The sequence below is a fragment of the Palaemon carinicauda genome, unplaced genomic scaffold, assembly GCF_036898095.1.
Source record: "Palaemon carinicauda isolate YSFRI2023 unplaced genomic scaffold, ASM3689809v2 scaffold517, whole genome shotgun sequence".
Taxonomy (NCBI): domain Eukaryota; kingdom Metazoa; phylum Arthropoda; class Malacostraca; order Decapoda; family Palaemonidae; genus Palaemon; species Palaemon carinicauda.
In genome coordinates, this window is record NW_027171780.1 from 22,275 (window position 1) to 38,958 (window position 16,684).

Below are 16,684 nucleotides of genomic sequence, written 5' to 3' on the forward strand. Positions count from 1 at the left end.
ATGAAATTTTTGTAACATCAAACTTCAAATGCAGCATTTTATCTTGATAGTTCATATTTTAAATGTGAAATTATTTAAGATGTCAATATTTAAATATTGCATCCTTCAAGCATTTTACAGGTTGTCTTAATATAATGGTATTTCATACTTTGATGTCTGTAATTTTTACGGTTTTGAATCCTTCAAGCATGTTACTAGTTCTGTTTTAATATATTGGCATTTTGTACTTTTCAACATTTCTATTATAATTAAGATATTGAATCCTTAAAGCATTTTACTGGATCAGTCTGTTTTAATATATTGGTATTCTGTACTTTTTAACATTCTTATGATATTGAATCCTTCAAGCATTTTACTGGATCAGTCTGTTTTAATATATTGGTATTTTGTACATCAAAACATTTCTATTATTCTTATGATATTGAATCCTTCAAGAATTTTACTGGATCTGTCTGTTTTAATATATTGGTATTTTGTACTTTTTAACATTTCTGTTATTCTTATGATATTGAATCCTTCAAGCATTTTACTGGATCAGTGTTTTAATATATTGGTATTTTGTACTTTTTAACATTTCTACTCTTATGATATTGAATCCTTCAAGCATTTTACTGGATCTGTCTATTTTAATATATTGGTATTTTGTACTTTTTAACATTTCTATTATGATATTGAATCCTTCAAGCATTTTACTGGATCTGTCTATTTTAATATATTGGTATTTTGTACTTTTCAACATTTCTATTATGATATTGAATCCTTCAAGCATTTTACTGGATCAGTCTGTTTTAATATATTGGTATTTTGTACTTTTTAACATTTCTATTATAATTATGATATTGAATCCTTCAAGCATTTTACTGTATCTGTCTTTTCATATATTGGTATTTTGTACTTTTTAACATTTCTATTATAATTATGATATTGAATCCTTCAAGTATTTTACTGGATCTGTCTGTTTTAATATATTGGTATTTTGTACTTTTTAACATTTCTATTATAATTATGATATTGAATCCTTCAAGCATTTTACTGGATCAGTCTGTTTTAATATATTGGTATTTTGTACTTTTTAACACTTCTATTATTCTTATGATATTGAATCTTTTAAGCATTTTAGTGGATCTGTCTTTTAATATATTGGTATTTTGTACTTTTTAACATATTCCTATGATATTGAATCTTTCATTTTACTGGATCAGTGTTTTAATTTATTGGTATTTTGCACATATGTTTTTAATTTCAAGATAGTCCTTCAAGCATTTTACTGATTCAGTCAGTTTTAATAAATTTGTATTTTGAATAAATCTCTTTACTTTTAGAGGTATAACTTTTATAATCTAATCCTTAGAGCATTTTACTAGTGTTTTTATATATTTGTTATTTGACTATATTTGAATTCTACATTGATGTGGGATATCTGGTAATACGGACTCTTGTCAAAGATTATAAGCAAGTAAATTTGAAAGCTAAGACATATGGCAGTGTGGTGGAATGTGAATCATGCCTAGAGAATGTGAAAGAGGTTATGACATTGAATTTTTTAGTTGAAAATATATAGGTGTTACTCAAGATCTTTTACTTGATAAATTATTTTAAATTTTCTTTAACTGAATTCGGGTGTTCCTTGGTATAACAAAACCACAACAAAAAAACAATCATAACATTGGAGTTTAGTTTTCTTCATCCCTACAAATTTCGCAAAGGCTGGTGATTGCGAAATAGAAGTTATTTAAGGGTGTACCAAATTAAAGGCAAAATAAGTTGGTTATGTCAAATGTCTAGTACTCTGAGAAAAGACAATGTACCATATGGGATCTGTCTTGAGATTATAGACTTGAACAAAATTTTGTTCAGCGAATTTGATTATGAAAGACCCAAGAGCTCTCATGGAGGCAAAATTTGGTGAAGCTATTTTGCAGTTTTATGCTGTTTCAAGAATTTTAAGCATCTTGAATTGGATTAAAAGGCTTGCTCAAAAGTGCTTTACGGAAATTTTAGTGCATATAATTGCATTTTTCTAGTAACATAGGTATTTTGCTAGCATATTTGATGTGAAATTTTGATTATCAACTTGGAGGATGGGAGTTAATACTGTAAAAAAAAATTAAAATAAAAACTTTTATAGTTGGTGATTCATTCAGTATACTAAAGACTTTATGATGAATATTGATAATGCCATATCTCTCTCAACTATATTAGGTTTTCTAGAAAGAGTGGCATGATCTAATTTCATACTAGATAAGGTTGCTATTTAAAGAGGTACGCAAATTTGTAAGAAACGAATCATAATACTTTAAGAGTAATTGTAAGTACTCTAATGTTACTTGGTTGAAGAAATGTTTAATATTACAGTATACTAGTAAACCACTAGTCCTTACTGGTTGATCGCCAAACTTTTATCTACTAGTGGCAACCCTGTTTGTAGAAAGTAACTCCGTAAACTATAGTTAAACGGGGAATTACAACCCTGTTTACAGAGAGCAACTCCTTAAACTATAGATAGAGGAATTACTGCTTAAACCTTACAAAAAATTATCTTGTCTATATTGTTAAGGTAAATTTTGGCGAGAGGAATTTTAGACAAAGGTAATTTGCCATTGCCTATAACAAAATTCTAGGCCATGTCTACACGACCGAACATTATTTGGCAAAGTTTCTCATCGAACTAAGTTCAGTAAACTAATTATTTTAACATTGACTAGGGTACATACTAGACAGTTTCGGGTGACTCTGGAGTAAGAGTCAGCCAGTGTGTAGCTATGCGTTGGCCAGCTTACATTTGATTCGTACGGTCTGTTAGACTATGTCCTATGTCAACGGTTAAGACATCGGAACATGGTTTTTTCACTTGATTACGAAAAGGTTCGACAATACAGCGTACAGCCGTTACTCTCAGGTGAGTATCTTTTCTACCGATAGCTCAAATTCGATTCCTACGTTCTGTTGGACTGATATAGCCACATGTTGAAGTGACTTTGGTATAGCACAAACCTCAAGCGTGGGTATTTTGAGAATGGTAGTTTACTTATCATGAGGTGTTTAGAATTTCTCTTGAAAGCATTGGCAAAATGAAAAGATTTCAATGTATATTCGCACAGCAATTCCATTATAAAGTCAGGACATTGATAACTAGCTTTTTAAGAGTTTGTGTTTGCAGGACACTCAGATCTTTCAAGAATAAAGTTCTCAGGGTAATATTTACTTTTTAAAATCTTCAATGAAGCTAGAACAAGAAAATATGAAGCCTCTGACTTTTTTTGGCAATGACTGATTTCTCTGAATGACTAGTTTTTAAAGTTTGTGTTTGCAGGACTCTCAAATCTTTCAAGAATAAAGTTCTCAGGGTAATATTTACTTATTAAAAGTCTTCAATGAAGCTAAAACAAGAAAATATGAAAATATAAGGCCTCTAACAGACCTTTTCGGCAATGACTGATTTCTCTGAATGATTGATGAAATTCCAATCTAGTAGTTTGAAGAAGGGCAGTGTTGCGCTCGGTTTCAACTTAATTTTGATACTTTAAAGAGATTAAAGATTTTCCATGGTTATATGCTCTATGATATTGGGGTACTGCCTTCATAGCACTTTCTGTGGTACGCTGTAGGCATTACTCAGTTTTCAACAACGCCGAAATCTTGGTTTTCCAGTTAACTCCGTTTCTGCTTCCTTTTTCTATTTTGCTGACTAATCTTTAAACATTTACTTTATGATTTCCCTTATTGCAATGGTATCTTGTTCCCAACTTCGGGCAATATTGCCAAAATTCTAAAGTCAATCTATCATGAAAACAATTTTATAAAACTTTAATTATTACTACGTTAATCATAGACTCTTTACTGGACATGAGTATGGATTACTGTAGGTGCATAAGTAAAAACAAGTATAAATTGTTATTACAAAGTTCTTTTTTCTAATTCTTAAGAAAACACACTTTATTTTACATTATCAATAGCTATTTAATCTGTTATTCCACAATGCTGGGTAATTTACGCTTTCTTCGTGAAAGTAATTTGTTGAATGAAATTGCTCATGTTGGTATATATTCCCTGTAGCCGTAGATCTTTTTCAAATCATACTATATAGATATATAAACTGAAAATTATATTTCTAGGTATCAATGCATTAAATGTTTGCTGTATCCTTAAAATGGGATTGGACTATAAAATAAGCAGCTTTACACGCATGATAAATATGAATTAGTCCACTATAAAAACAGTTTTCTTTAAGTAAATCCGTCTCGTTTTCTTTTATTGTAATATGATAGACTAATGTAAGTATAAGTGGGGCTACGCTCTACAGTAAAATTATTAAAACATAAACATTATTTACTTACTGATTCCATTCACATATATCCATTAAAGGTGTTATTATAGTGTATTATAGGGCAATGTAACATAGGAAAAAAACTACTTTTTCTTATAGAAAAAATTTGACAAATTTACCCCATTAAATGTCGATTGATTCTTTTACACAATTTTTTTCTAAATCCCAGTAGGTTCGGAGGTAACATTATTTTGACATGCTAAAGAAGATTCAGTGGACAAGCAGATTCCCCACCATAAGGACGTGTTATTCGGTGAGTGCTTCTATAAATGAGAAAGGTATTTCAAGTTGATTTGTCTTAAATTTTCGTTGACATATTTCTTATTTTGGTTCCAACAGTTCGGGTAACTAGTAGTTTTCTTAACATTTTATTGTCTTGGTGAAAGTCTATTCATAAACATTTCTAATAAGTGGCTTTTATTCTTTATCGCTTAGTATAACGTAGTTGTAGCAAGGTTTAAATTCCAAATAGTGGTATAATTAATTATAATCACTGTTACTAAAGTGTGTAACTTATGAGTTCAGGGCTGTAGTGATCTCAGAGACACAATCCAGGTATAAGAATGGACAAGAGTATAGATTTCTCTCTGCATTCTGACTTTAAATGCATAAACTAAGATATTTACCATTTTTCTAAGCTTAATTATTTCTAGAGTCGGGTTTCAGAAAGGGTACAGAATATGACGACCAAATTTTAATTTCAGGACATATAATTTAGCACAACAGTGTAACGAACTAAAATCCCTTCATGTTTTATGCTGTGTGGATATTGCAAAAGTACTTGATAGCATTTCACGTAGTATGAGATACCAGAAAAGGTTGTAAATTTCATAATAGATGTGCATAGTGGAACTTGTTATAGGGTAATAGTTGATGGTAGCCTTACTATTTATTAGCTTTTTCATAGTTTATGTAGGAAATATTTATTTTAATGTTGTTTCTGTTCTTAGAATATTTTATTTTTTCTCGTTTCCTTTCCTCACTGGGCTAATTTCCCTGTTGGAGCCCCTGGTCTTATAGCATTGTGCTTTTCCAACTAGGGTTGTAGCTTAGCAATTAATAATAATATGGTGATTACGTCATGAAGAAGGCAATGCTAGAAATGAATATTGGAACTCGATGGAAAGGGGACCAGGATCTTGAACTAGCAGAAAATATAGCTCTTGTTGCCTCTACAATGGCTGAAATTTAGGGAATGATCGACAGGTTAGTACTTAGGGAGGAAAAATGTTTGGGTGATCAACCAGAGAAAGACTGGGGTGTCATACAGATTGAGAGTAGTGATCAAACGAACTGCTTTATCGGAGGAGTAATTTTACATTTGTTATATATATATATATATATATATATATATATATATATATATATATATATATATATATATATATATATATATATATATATATATATATACTGTATATATAGGCATATATATATATATGTATATATATATATATATATATATATATATATATATATATATATATATATATATATATATATATATATATATATATATATATATATATGTAACAAATGTAGCCGTTTCTAGTGCACTGCAGAACAAATCCCTCAGACATGTCCTTATTCATGTCTAAGGCTTGGACAGTTTTCACACCCACGCTGGCCAGTACAGTTTGGTGATGGTAGGAGACTTTAGTCTGCTCGCTAACAGCAAACCAACCTAGTACGTTGGTGATACACAAACCCTTTCACTCTACAAACAGTAAGGAAGGAGTCCAATAAACAGAAATGTAGAATAGGCTCTTGTTAAAAAAAACTATGTTTATTTCATTTAGATTTTATAAATGGAAACCAACGCCTACCATATCATCCACCTTTAAAACTTATTGGAAATTCATATTGTTACGATTCCATCTGTGACGTCATCACGCCATCCGCGTTCCGTGGCCATCCACCAGTCAGAAGGACATTGAAATATATGATGAATCACGTATTTTCAGCAAGCTTTAATAATAGATTTAATCTAAATATGTCTTTTAATCGTCAAATTACCGGATCAAAGAGTTAGTTTATATGTTTTTTCCATTATATTACAGCGCATTTTGTTCGTAATTTAGGGTATTCATTTCGTCTATAGTGGGCGAGTCCATTGAGGATTTAGGGGAAAATTAAAGTCAGCCTTCCACTGTGGGCAAATCCATTATTAGTTTAGGGTAAAATTAAAGTCTATATAACTTTAAAACTCATTACTTTAATTCTATCTGTCATAATACATCAATATCGTAAAACAATCAATCAAATAAAACATAAATACAAGTAAGTAAATTTATATAAATGGATATCTCATGAGAAATTGAGAAAAATCAATGTTGTGTAAGACCCTTCTTCCCCTTCGGTTTGAAAGTGCTGTTGCCCAGAAAATGGTTCGCGTGTTTGCCAGCAGGTGGTGCTGGGAACTCGTTTATAGATGATATAATCGTGAACTTTTGTTTTAATGAATACCAAGAAATTAATCCCGTAATCACTTCCGTTGAATATAATTGTTGAAGATATATAAACTATAAGAAAAAAATATTGTCTATAATCCGCACAGAGCTATTGAATCATTATTTCAGTATATTAAATTTTAAGTTATGTGGCGAAGACAAAAGAACATCATCAGAACATCATCTCTCGGGAGTTTTGTGATCAGACGATTTGATTTTTGAACGAAACATACTGAAAAACAGAGGGTTTAAATACATTATTTCGCTGTAATTCGTTTTTTTCTTTTTATTTCGTTTTTCAAAGAGACGTATTTAAGGTGAATGATTAAGAAACTTTAGAATTGATATAATAACTTAAATGTAATAGAAGACTCTATCAATTATCTATTCCTTCAATTCAGAGCAGAGGCCGACGGGGGTGGCTACCGTATGTCCGTATGTAGCGAGGTCAATTTTGAAAACAATTCTTCCTTTCTCGTTGTACAGTTGGCTTCATTAATTCCGGTACACTGACGTCTCTTTAGCTTCCCGAGATGTGTACCGGAATTAATGAAGGCAACTGTACATTACATTGGTTAGTATTTTATTATTATTATTATTATTATTATTTACTGACTTGCGATCTGCTAGGCTGGGGTTCGAGTATTGCTCAAGACCCATAGTTTCTTGTAGTGTCTGCAACCTCGCCATCCTTTCATATAAATGTGAAACTTTTTTAATACTTTTTTAATACTTTTCGAATTTCTTGTAAGAAAAATTTAATAGAATATTATATAATTTCTCTTGCTCCCGTATGAGCTACACCAAGATATACACATACACAAACGTACACACTCACACTTATTATTATTATTATTATTATTATTATTATTATTATTATTATTATTATTATTATTATTACCAGCCAAGCTACAAACCTAGTTGGAATAGCTAGATGCTATAACCACAAGGGCTCCAACAGGGAAAAATAGCCCAGTGAGGAAAGGAAATAAGGTAACAATCAAACGATGAGAAAAAAAATAACAATAAATTATTTTAATAAATCATTCTATCTAGTTTCTCTTCCTCTTGTTTTGTTAAAGTTTTTATAGTTTATATAGAAAATATTTATTTTAATGTTACTATTCTTAAAATATTTTATTTTTCCTTGTTTCCTTTCCTCACCGGGCTATTTTCCCTGTTGGGGCCCCTGGGCTTATAGCATCTTGCTTTTCCAACTAGGGATGTAGCTTAGCATTTAATAATGATAATAATAACATCAAAACAGATGTCATATATAAACTAAAAAAAGACTTATATCAGCTTGTTCAACATAAAAACATTTGCTGCAAGATTGAACTTTTGAAGTTCTACCGATTCAGCTACCCGATTAGGAAGATCATTCCACAACTTGGTCACAGCTGGAATAAAACTACTGGAATAGTGTGTAGTATTGAGCCTCATGGCGGAGAAGGCCTGACTATTAGAATTAACCTCATGCCTAGTGTTACGAACAGGATGGAACTCTCAAGGAAGATCTGAATGTAAAGAATGGTCAGAATTATGAAAAATGTTATGCAACATGCATAATGAGCTAATTGAACGACGGTGCCAAAGATTAGATCTGGTTACAGTTTTTTATTTCTTTACCTACACATACACCGAATAGTTTGGCTTATCCTGTCTTCATTATCCTCTGTTCTCATACACCTGACCACAACAAGATTACCAAACAATTCTTCTTCGCTCAAGACGTTAACTACACCACTGTTCAGTGGCAAATTTCTTCTTGGTAGGGATAGAAGAGACTCTTTAGCTATGGTAAGCAGCTCTTCTAGGAGAAGTACACTCCAAAATCAAACCATTTTTCTCTAGTCTTGGGTAGAGCCATAGCCTCTGTACCACAGTCTTCCATTGTCTTGGAGTAGAGTTCTCTTGCTTTATGGTAGACCCAGGCACACTATTCTATCTTATTTCTCTTCCTCTTTTTTAAGACAAGCAGCTCTTCTAGGAGAAGTACACTCCAAAATCAAACCATTGTTCTCTAGTTCTGGGTAGTGCCAAAGCCTCTGTACCACAGTCTTCCACTGTCTTGGAGTAGAGTTCTCTTGCTTAAGGGTATACTCAGACACACTATTCTATCTTATTTCTCTTCCTATTTTTTAAGCTTTTTATAGTTTATATGTTAGATATTTATTCTAGCACATTTGATTTCAATTGATCATTACTTCTTTTGCAGTGTTTTATTTCTTATCCTCACTGGGCTATTTTCCCCTGGTTTCCAGCTATGGTCGTAGCTTAGCTAATAATAATAATAATAATAATAATAATAATAATAATAATAATAATAATAATAATAATAATAATAATAATAATAATAATAATAATAATAATAATAACCTAAACTAGAATTGCTAGCTTATTAGAGGCGCCGTTGCAAAGACCCTAAGCACGAAGTACTACTGAAGTGATAGTAAACAACTAAACATGTGATTGTGTGGCCATTTAAATTTGCGTAAAGTGATTCTTCAAAATAATGCTTATTATAAACATTATAGTGACTTTCAGAAGTTAAATAAGTGGATTATATTAAAATGAAACTTCCTGGGAAGGATTTAAACCCGCAAACGGACCAAAAACTGCCCTTAAGGCCTAAACAGCCTTGGGCCTTCTTCCCCGTAGCTAATGCAGGTGGGTTTCTTAAGAGTGATATGTTAAAGTTCATAACCTGCAGTTCATATGCAGGTTAGAATTATTGGATGAACATACTTACAGGTCATACTGTAATGCAACTGTGTCTCAATTATTGGTAGCCTACCAGGTAAGGCAGACTTTGAATGAGTGAGGTAGGCTAGTTCACACCAAATTTACGCTAAAGTATTATAAATTTAAAGTTTTTATTAAGTTCTGTGGGATAATTTATATGTTATTTGGTTTTATTTTAGATTATCCCTTTTGTTTCATAACGATTTTAAACATCATAGTTCAATTGATCACTAGTAGTACACGAGTTTAAAACCTTAAAAATAAATCGCTCAGATCTTATTACACATGATAATAAAAGAAATCGTTTAGCTTACGTCGTAAATTTTCCTAAGTTCCGTTTGCTCTGACCCATGCCACGGGAAGCTCCTCACAGTTTGCTCTTGTAAAAATTTACCTGTTATTTTACCATAATTGATTGTTATTTATAAAGAGAGTTATTGGTATATAATTCAAAGGATTTGGATAGTTCTCTAGCCTTGGGTAGTGCCATAGCCTCTGTACCATGGTCGTCCACTATCTTGGGTTAGAGTTCTCTTGCCTGAGGGTACTCTCGGGCACAATATTTTATCTAATTTTTCTTCCTCTTGTTTTGTTAAGAGTTTATATAGTTTATATAGGAGATATTAATTATAATGTTACTCTTCTTGAAATATTTTATTTTTCGTTTTTTCCTTTCCTCGCTGGGCTATTTTCCCTGTTGGAGCCCCTTGGGTTTATAGCATCCTGCTTTTCCAACTAGGGTTGTAGCTTAGCAAGTAATGTATATAGCTCTAATCCTAGGAGAGTTTACTGGGGTTTGCAGCTGTAAGGACATGTTGACGTAGCTGAGATTACAATGAGGTTTACTTTAGGTTAGGTCATGAAATAACCTTTGAAACGGCTCCTCCAAAATATATCCAGTTATACTGTTTTGTATTTTCCTACGGTTATAATACATACAAGAAGGAAATGTATAGAGGAGAAAAGGATTGTTTTACGATTATATATCGATTTTCCAGTATGTTTTCCCCACACAAAACCCATAGTTCCCACTGGGGGTCCCCCATTATCGGAGGATATAGATGTATATATATTTCTGAAACTATTCATTTGCGACGGGAACGAGTGTTATTTTCGAAGGGAGCGTAATTTTTACTATAAGAAAAAGTAGTTGGTATCCTAAGTTACATTGCCCTGTAATACACTACAATGAAACCATGTCTTTTTATATCTGGAAATACAATTAAATTTACTGTTTTCCAATGCCAAATCATCCTAGGTCTGTTCTCAGCATAATAATTAAATCTGGTTTTATTATAATTATGGACAGAAAAAGCTTTTCTACTAAAAACACAGGTCTTTCCTAAAGAGAAATGTGTATTTTCTTTGAAAATGACACATATTTTCACTGCAAATTAAAACTTAATTATATATCTTAAGAAATAATAATCAAGGGGGTTAGTGTGCCCAGCTCTGCATGTACCACTTGCCAATACACAGGAGCTTAATGTTTTTCTCTCACGAGCGTACGACTGTGCAAAAACCATTAGATTTCTAAAAACAAATATCCCCATTCTTAGACATTCTAACAGGTTTTAGGTTTATTTTTTTGTTGAAGTGAAGGTCAAATTCAGTGAAAGCACATTATTTACCAGATGACAAATTGATTTTGTTCAAGATGTTGTTCCGTAACTGACATACAAACCACGCTATTTAATAGGTGTTATTACTTTCGGCGTAGCTGAAATGACGAGCCATTAGAATTTTAACGAGGGTTTACTACCCCACCGCTAGTTAGCGGGAGGGTAGCTTGCTACCCCGCCCTCACACACACCTGTGCTTGAGCTCACTTTGCTCTCGGCTCGGGTAGTAGTCGGAGGTGTCCGCTTTCACCCTCGCCTTTCTGACAGCCATTTAATGCTTTTTGCTTTTCCTTTTCCTATCATGCGAAAGTGTCCTGGATTACCCGACTGCCCTTATGGCACGTTTATGTCGGCGGTCGATACGAACCCTCACACCCTTTGTCCTTATTGTAGAGGCCAGCGGTGTGATAGAACTAATAAGTGTGGTGAGTGTAGGGAGTGGTCTACTTCCCAGTGGGAGAGGTTTTCTCGACGACGGAAGAAGTCCAAACGGGATATTTCTCCTTCGAAGGTATCTTTGAAAGGAGAAATTCCCAAGGGCTCTTCTTCCGTTGCCCAAACCTCCTCCGAAGCTCCCGCTCGATTGGTTTCTTCCGAGAAACTGTCGAGTGTTAGCGTAGGCTATAGTTCTGTTGCCCGATCTCGGGGTTCAGGAGAGGGAGTTGCCTCCCATAGCGAGGCAGCTCCTCCTCCTCCCCCGGGGGAGGATTTAGATCTTAATTTGCGTAATAATGATTTATTTCCGCTTTGGTCTTCCTTGGGGCTTGAGGTTTCTCCCTCCAAGGAAGCCTTGTTTGACATGATCCGGTTGGGGGCTGCTGTCAAACAATCGCCGACTTTGGCAGAGGTTGATCCTCTGTCTATCGTCGACGTTGTGGTGGCAGAGGCTTCCGATGTGGTATCTCAGACCTCTGCTCCTGATCAACCTGATGTAGCTGAAGGCTTAGTTCCTCCCTCTGCTCATCCTTCGAGGGAGGAACTAAGTCCAACAGTCATTCCTGCCGGTGATTCTCCCCCTCGGGGGAGTTCACTCACAGAGACTCCTCTTCGGAGGACTGCTGACGGTCAGCCCGCTGACCCCACGACTCCCAGAGGGCGCATACGTCGTAAAGCCCGCCTTCCTCTTCGCCGGAGAGGCCTTCCTTCACCTCACAAGGGTGTGAGGAGGTGCCTCTTCGGTTCATCGTCTCTGCAGTTCGCCGCAGAGGAGCCTCGCCATCATTCTCCGACTCTCCCAGCTACAACCCTGGACCTCTCTATGGATCGTTCTCGATACCCTTCGGTGGAAGGTCGTCCTTACAAAGGACACGTCAACCTTCCACCCGTCAGACCTGCTGACTTGCCGTCGCCGTTCCTGGCTGCTGACGCGCTGTTGTGAAACAGGCAATAGTCCCTTCGGGGCAACAAGGGCGTATGCGCAAGTTGGCACACACGTCCCTTACGTGCCAGCACTCACCTGCGCGCTCACCTGCGCGCCAGCACTCTCCTGCGCGCAAGCGCTCATCTACCGAGGATGTTTCTGTTAAAGCGCGCCAGCGCTGACCTGCGCGTTGTAGTGGTTTGCGGACTGTGGCCAGAAGTAGCACCCGAACTGCCTAGTGTCTGAATGCCAACCACAACCCGACGCTCACTACACAACAAATATACAACGGTGGAATACCCAAAAAACCTAAGTAACAGGTCAAGAGAACGGAGCTCTGGGCAAGGGGACCCAGCTAGAATCTTGCTTTTCATCTTCCCTTTCATTGGGCTAGCTGGATTAACATGTAAGAAGAACGTTGATTCATTTCTGGGAAATCAGTAGAACATTGTATATAGCTCCATATTCTTTAGGTAAGATGGTTTTAAGCTCAAGTAAGGTCAGAACATTAGGTGAAAGGGAACATTTATTAATTAATAACGGGACACAGTGTGGGAGGAAAGAATTATGATAAATTACAGTACTTATGAGAGCAATTAAAAAACAGTGGCTGAGGAAAGGACACCATGGTGTAAGGAACTGGAATGAAATGCTGTATTCATAAAAACAAGAAAAAAATATTTGTTTATAAATATTTATCTGTCAATTCAAATAATCAAATTTAGGGCAAAACTAGCAGCCCTTTACACTCCAGCTCCACAAATAACAAACACAAGAAATTAATTATTTGAAAATTAAACAAAAAAACTGTTAGTAATACCTTAACATAAAATTAATATTCTTTTACACTTCAGCATCAGGGTAACAAGTTGAACAAATTTTGAATAAAGATAAAAAATTATTCACATACTGGACACTCAGGTTTACTAAACCATCTCAAACCAACCACCCGCATGAAAATATAAATCTGTGAAAATACTGTATTACAATAATTTTCCCTGAATCAACACTGTCCCTTCAATATCCAGTTCACCACTAAGCTGCAAAGTCACTTAAAACAGTACGGCCGCATACGATGCCGTGCAGATCCCTGCGGGCCCACAATAACAATGTCTCGAAAAGTTTGTCAACAACAGTAGAGCCTAAATCTCTCACTCTTGAAAGGTGTTTTGAATAGGTCTGAATTCAGACTAACCTCGAACACAGTCAGTCACCTCCTAACATCTGAATTCACTTCTTGGGCCTCCGACCAGATATGCCATTTCAGTAGCTCCTGTGAACTATTGTTTATGACACACTCTCATATAGCAACACAGTAGCTTACTTCTAGTTACAAGGCAAGTTATATGGATACAGAGCAGCATAACAGACCCCTGCACACTGGTAACAGGCCATCAACCACATTCATAATTGTTATGAGCAGTACTAGACAGATACTCTGTTTCTATATACATACAGTATTCTCAAGAGTAAACTTCCCTTACACTCCCTACTGAGTGTAAGGGCTGCTATCAATACCTGGAAAAGAATAATAACATATCGAGATATTTTTTTGGAAAGAGGGCTTGAGGGATACACTAAAAAATACAATATAAATAAAAAAAAATGTTCACACAAACCATTAAAGTTTTCTTAGACACAAAACCTTATATAATGCAGCGTCAGCGCTCACCTGCGCTACTGCGCGCCTTCAACCTGCTGCGCGCCATCGTTCTCCTGCGCACCAGCGCTTGCCTGCGCGCCAACAATCTCCTGCGCGCCCACGATCTTCTAATCTGGGCGCAGTAGGGAAGTTACTTTCTTCTCCTGCTTGTCAGCGCTCGCCAACACGCCGTCGTTGTCCACCTGCGCGCCATCCCTCGCCAGCACGCCTTCACGCGCAGTCTCCCACTCGCGCCCACGAGGTTGCGTACGCGCGCCCACGCCCATCTCCCCAGCCTGATGTGCGGACTCATTCGTGCCCGCGTGCAAGAGGTGTGTCTCCTGCGCGCACCCAACGGTATCATCGCCCGCACAGGCTCTTCAGTTTGACTCTGCGCGCCCGCGCGCGAGAACAGTCACCCTCGCGCGCGCGAGCGCGCAACCTTCCTTCTGCGCATCCTCTGCTTTCTTCAGCTCGCGCCCCTGCGCGCCATCGCTCGCCCGCGCGCACCCTTGCCATCGCCCTTGCGCGCGCCAACAGTCACCCGCGCGCGACCCAGGGTATTTCCTATCGCACGAGCGCCAGCACGCTCCCCAGCGCGATCATCAAACCCCCCCCCCCCTTCACCATTCGTTGGAAGAGCTTACCAGGGGAGTCCCTCTTGAGAGACTCTCCAACCGTCAGGTCTCGTTCTCGGCAACGGAGATCCTTAGCCAGGAGAAAGTGGTGAAGTGTGCCATGCAGGCCACTTTGTGGCTGGATATCTGGCTAGGGACCCTAGGCATCCTGTTACGTTCGGAGGATTTATCCAAAGAAAGTACCAGGAAGGCTATGGAGACCTTTTTACTCTCGGGCACTCGCACAATCGAGTTTCTAGCCCACCAAGTTTCGAGCTTGTGGGCTAACACCATCTTGAAACCTCGAGATCCGGTGTCTGAGAGGTTCCATCAAAAGGTCCCTAATACCGAGATCAGCAGGCTCAGGCATTCTTCCGTTATGGGGAAGAACTTGTTTGAGCCTAGGGATGTGGAGCAGGCCGCTGAGAGGTGGAGGAAGTCCAACCAGGACTCTCTCCTACATAGGGCTCTTACATCGAAGCCCTATAAACCTCCAGCACCCCAGCAGCCACGCCCTACCAAGGCCACAAAACCGGCAGCTGCAGTGAAGACGACGGTGTCTAAGCCCTCTTCTGTCAAGGACATGAAAGGCAAAAAGTCCTCCAGGGGAGGAAAGAATCCTAGAGGGAGCGGCCAAGGCCGCAAGCGCTAGGATTGGCAGTTTCCCTGCATGTCCACGAGGGGGGATGCCTACGAAGTTGGGCGAACAGGTGGCAGCAACTCGGGGCCGATTCCTGGACGATTTCCATAATCAGTCAGGAATATCGCGTCCCGTTCACAACATCTCTACCTCCCCTGACAGCGGATCCAGTGTTGTTGAGCTCCTTTGCCATGGGATCAGCAAGGGGGCAAGCCCTTCGGGCAGAAGTCCAGACCATGTTGAAGAAGGGTGCTCTCCAAGAGGTCCTCGATAGGTCTCCAGGCTTCTTCAGTCGACTCTTTCTTGTAAAGAAGGCGTCTGGAGGCTGGGGACCAGTCATTGACCTCGCAGCTCTAAACAAGTTTGTCAAGCAAACTCCGTTCAGCATGGAGACCGCAGACACGGTCAGACTTGCAGTGAGACCGCAAGACTTCATGTGTACACTGGACCTGAAGGACGCATACTTCCAGATCCCGTCTTCAAGGAAGTACTTAAGATTCAGCCTAGACAACAAGGTTTACCAGTTCAAGGTGCTGTGTTTCGGTCTCTCCACAGCACCACAGGTTGTCACCAGAGTGTTCACCCTAATATCGTCATGGGCACACAGGATCGACATCCGTCTCCTCCGTTATCTGGACGACTGGCTGATTCTAGCAGACTCGGAGTCAGCCCTTCTTCAACACCGAGACAAGCTTCTGGGACTTTGCCAAGATTTGGGGATCGTGGTAAGTCTCGAGAAGTCCTCTCTGCTTCCCACTCAAAGACTGGTATATCTAGGCATGATCATAGACACAAATCTATACAAAGCCTTCCCATCAGACGACAGGATAGCAAGGCTGAGGAGGGTCGCAAGCCCTTCCCTCAGACAAGAAGAACTTCCAGCCTAATCGTGGTTACGTCTCCTCAGTCACCTCTCATCTCTGGCCCGTCTAGTTCCCAATGGTCACCTCAGGATGAGATCCCTCCAATGACGACTCAAGTCTCGGTGGAATCAGGGTTACAATTCCCCGGACGTCATGATCCCTATGGGACTTGCGGAACGGATGGACCTCCAGTGGTGGGTGACAGACGAGAACCTACGAAGAGGAGTGGATCTTCTCGTCCTCCCCCCGGATTTGATGCTGTTTTCGGAAGCCTCAAAGAAAGGGTGGGGGGCCCACGTTCTGCACCACACGACCTCAGGCCTGTGGACAGAATCAGAAAAGTGCCTCCATATAAATCTGCTAGAAATGAAGGCCGTATTCCTGGCCCTTCAACAGTTCCAACAATACCTGGGGGGTC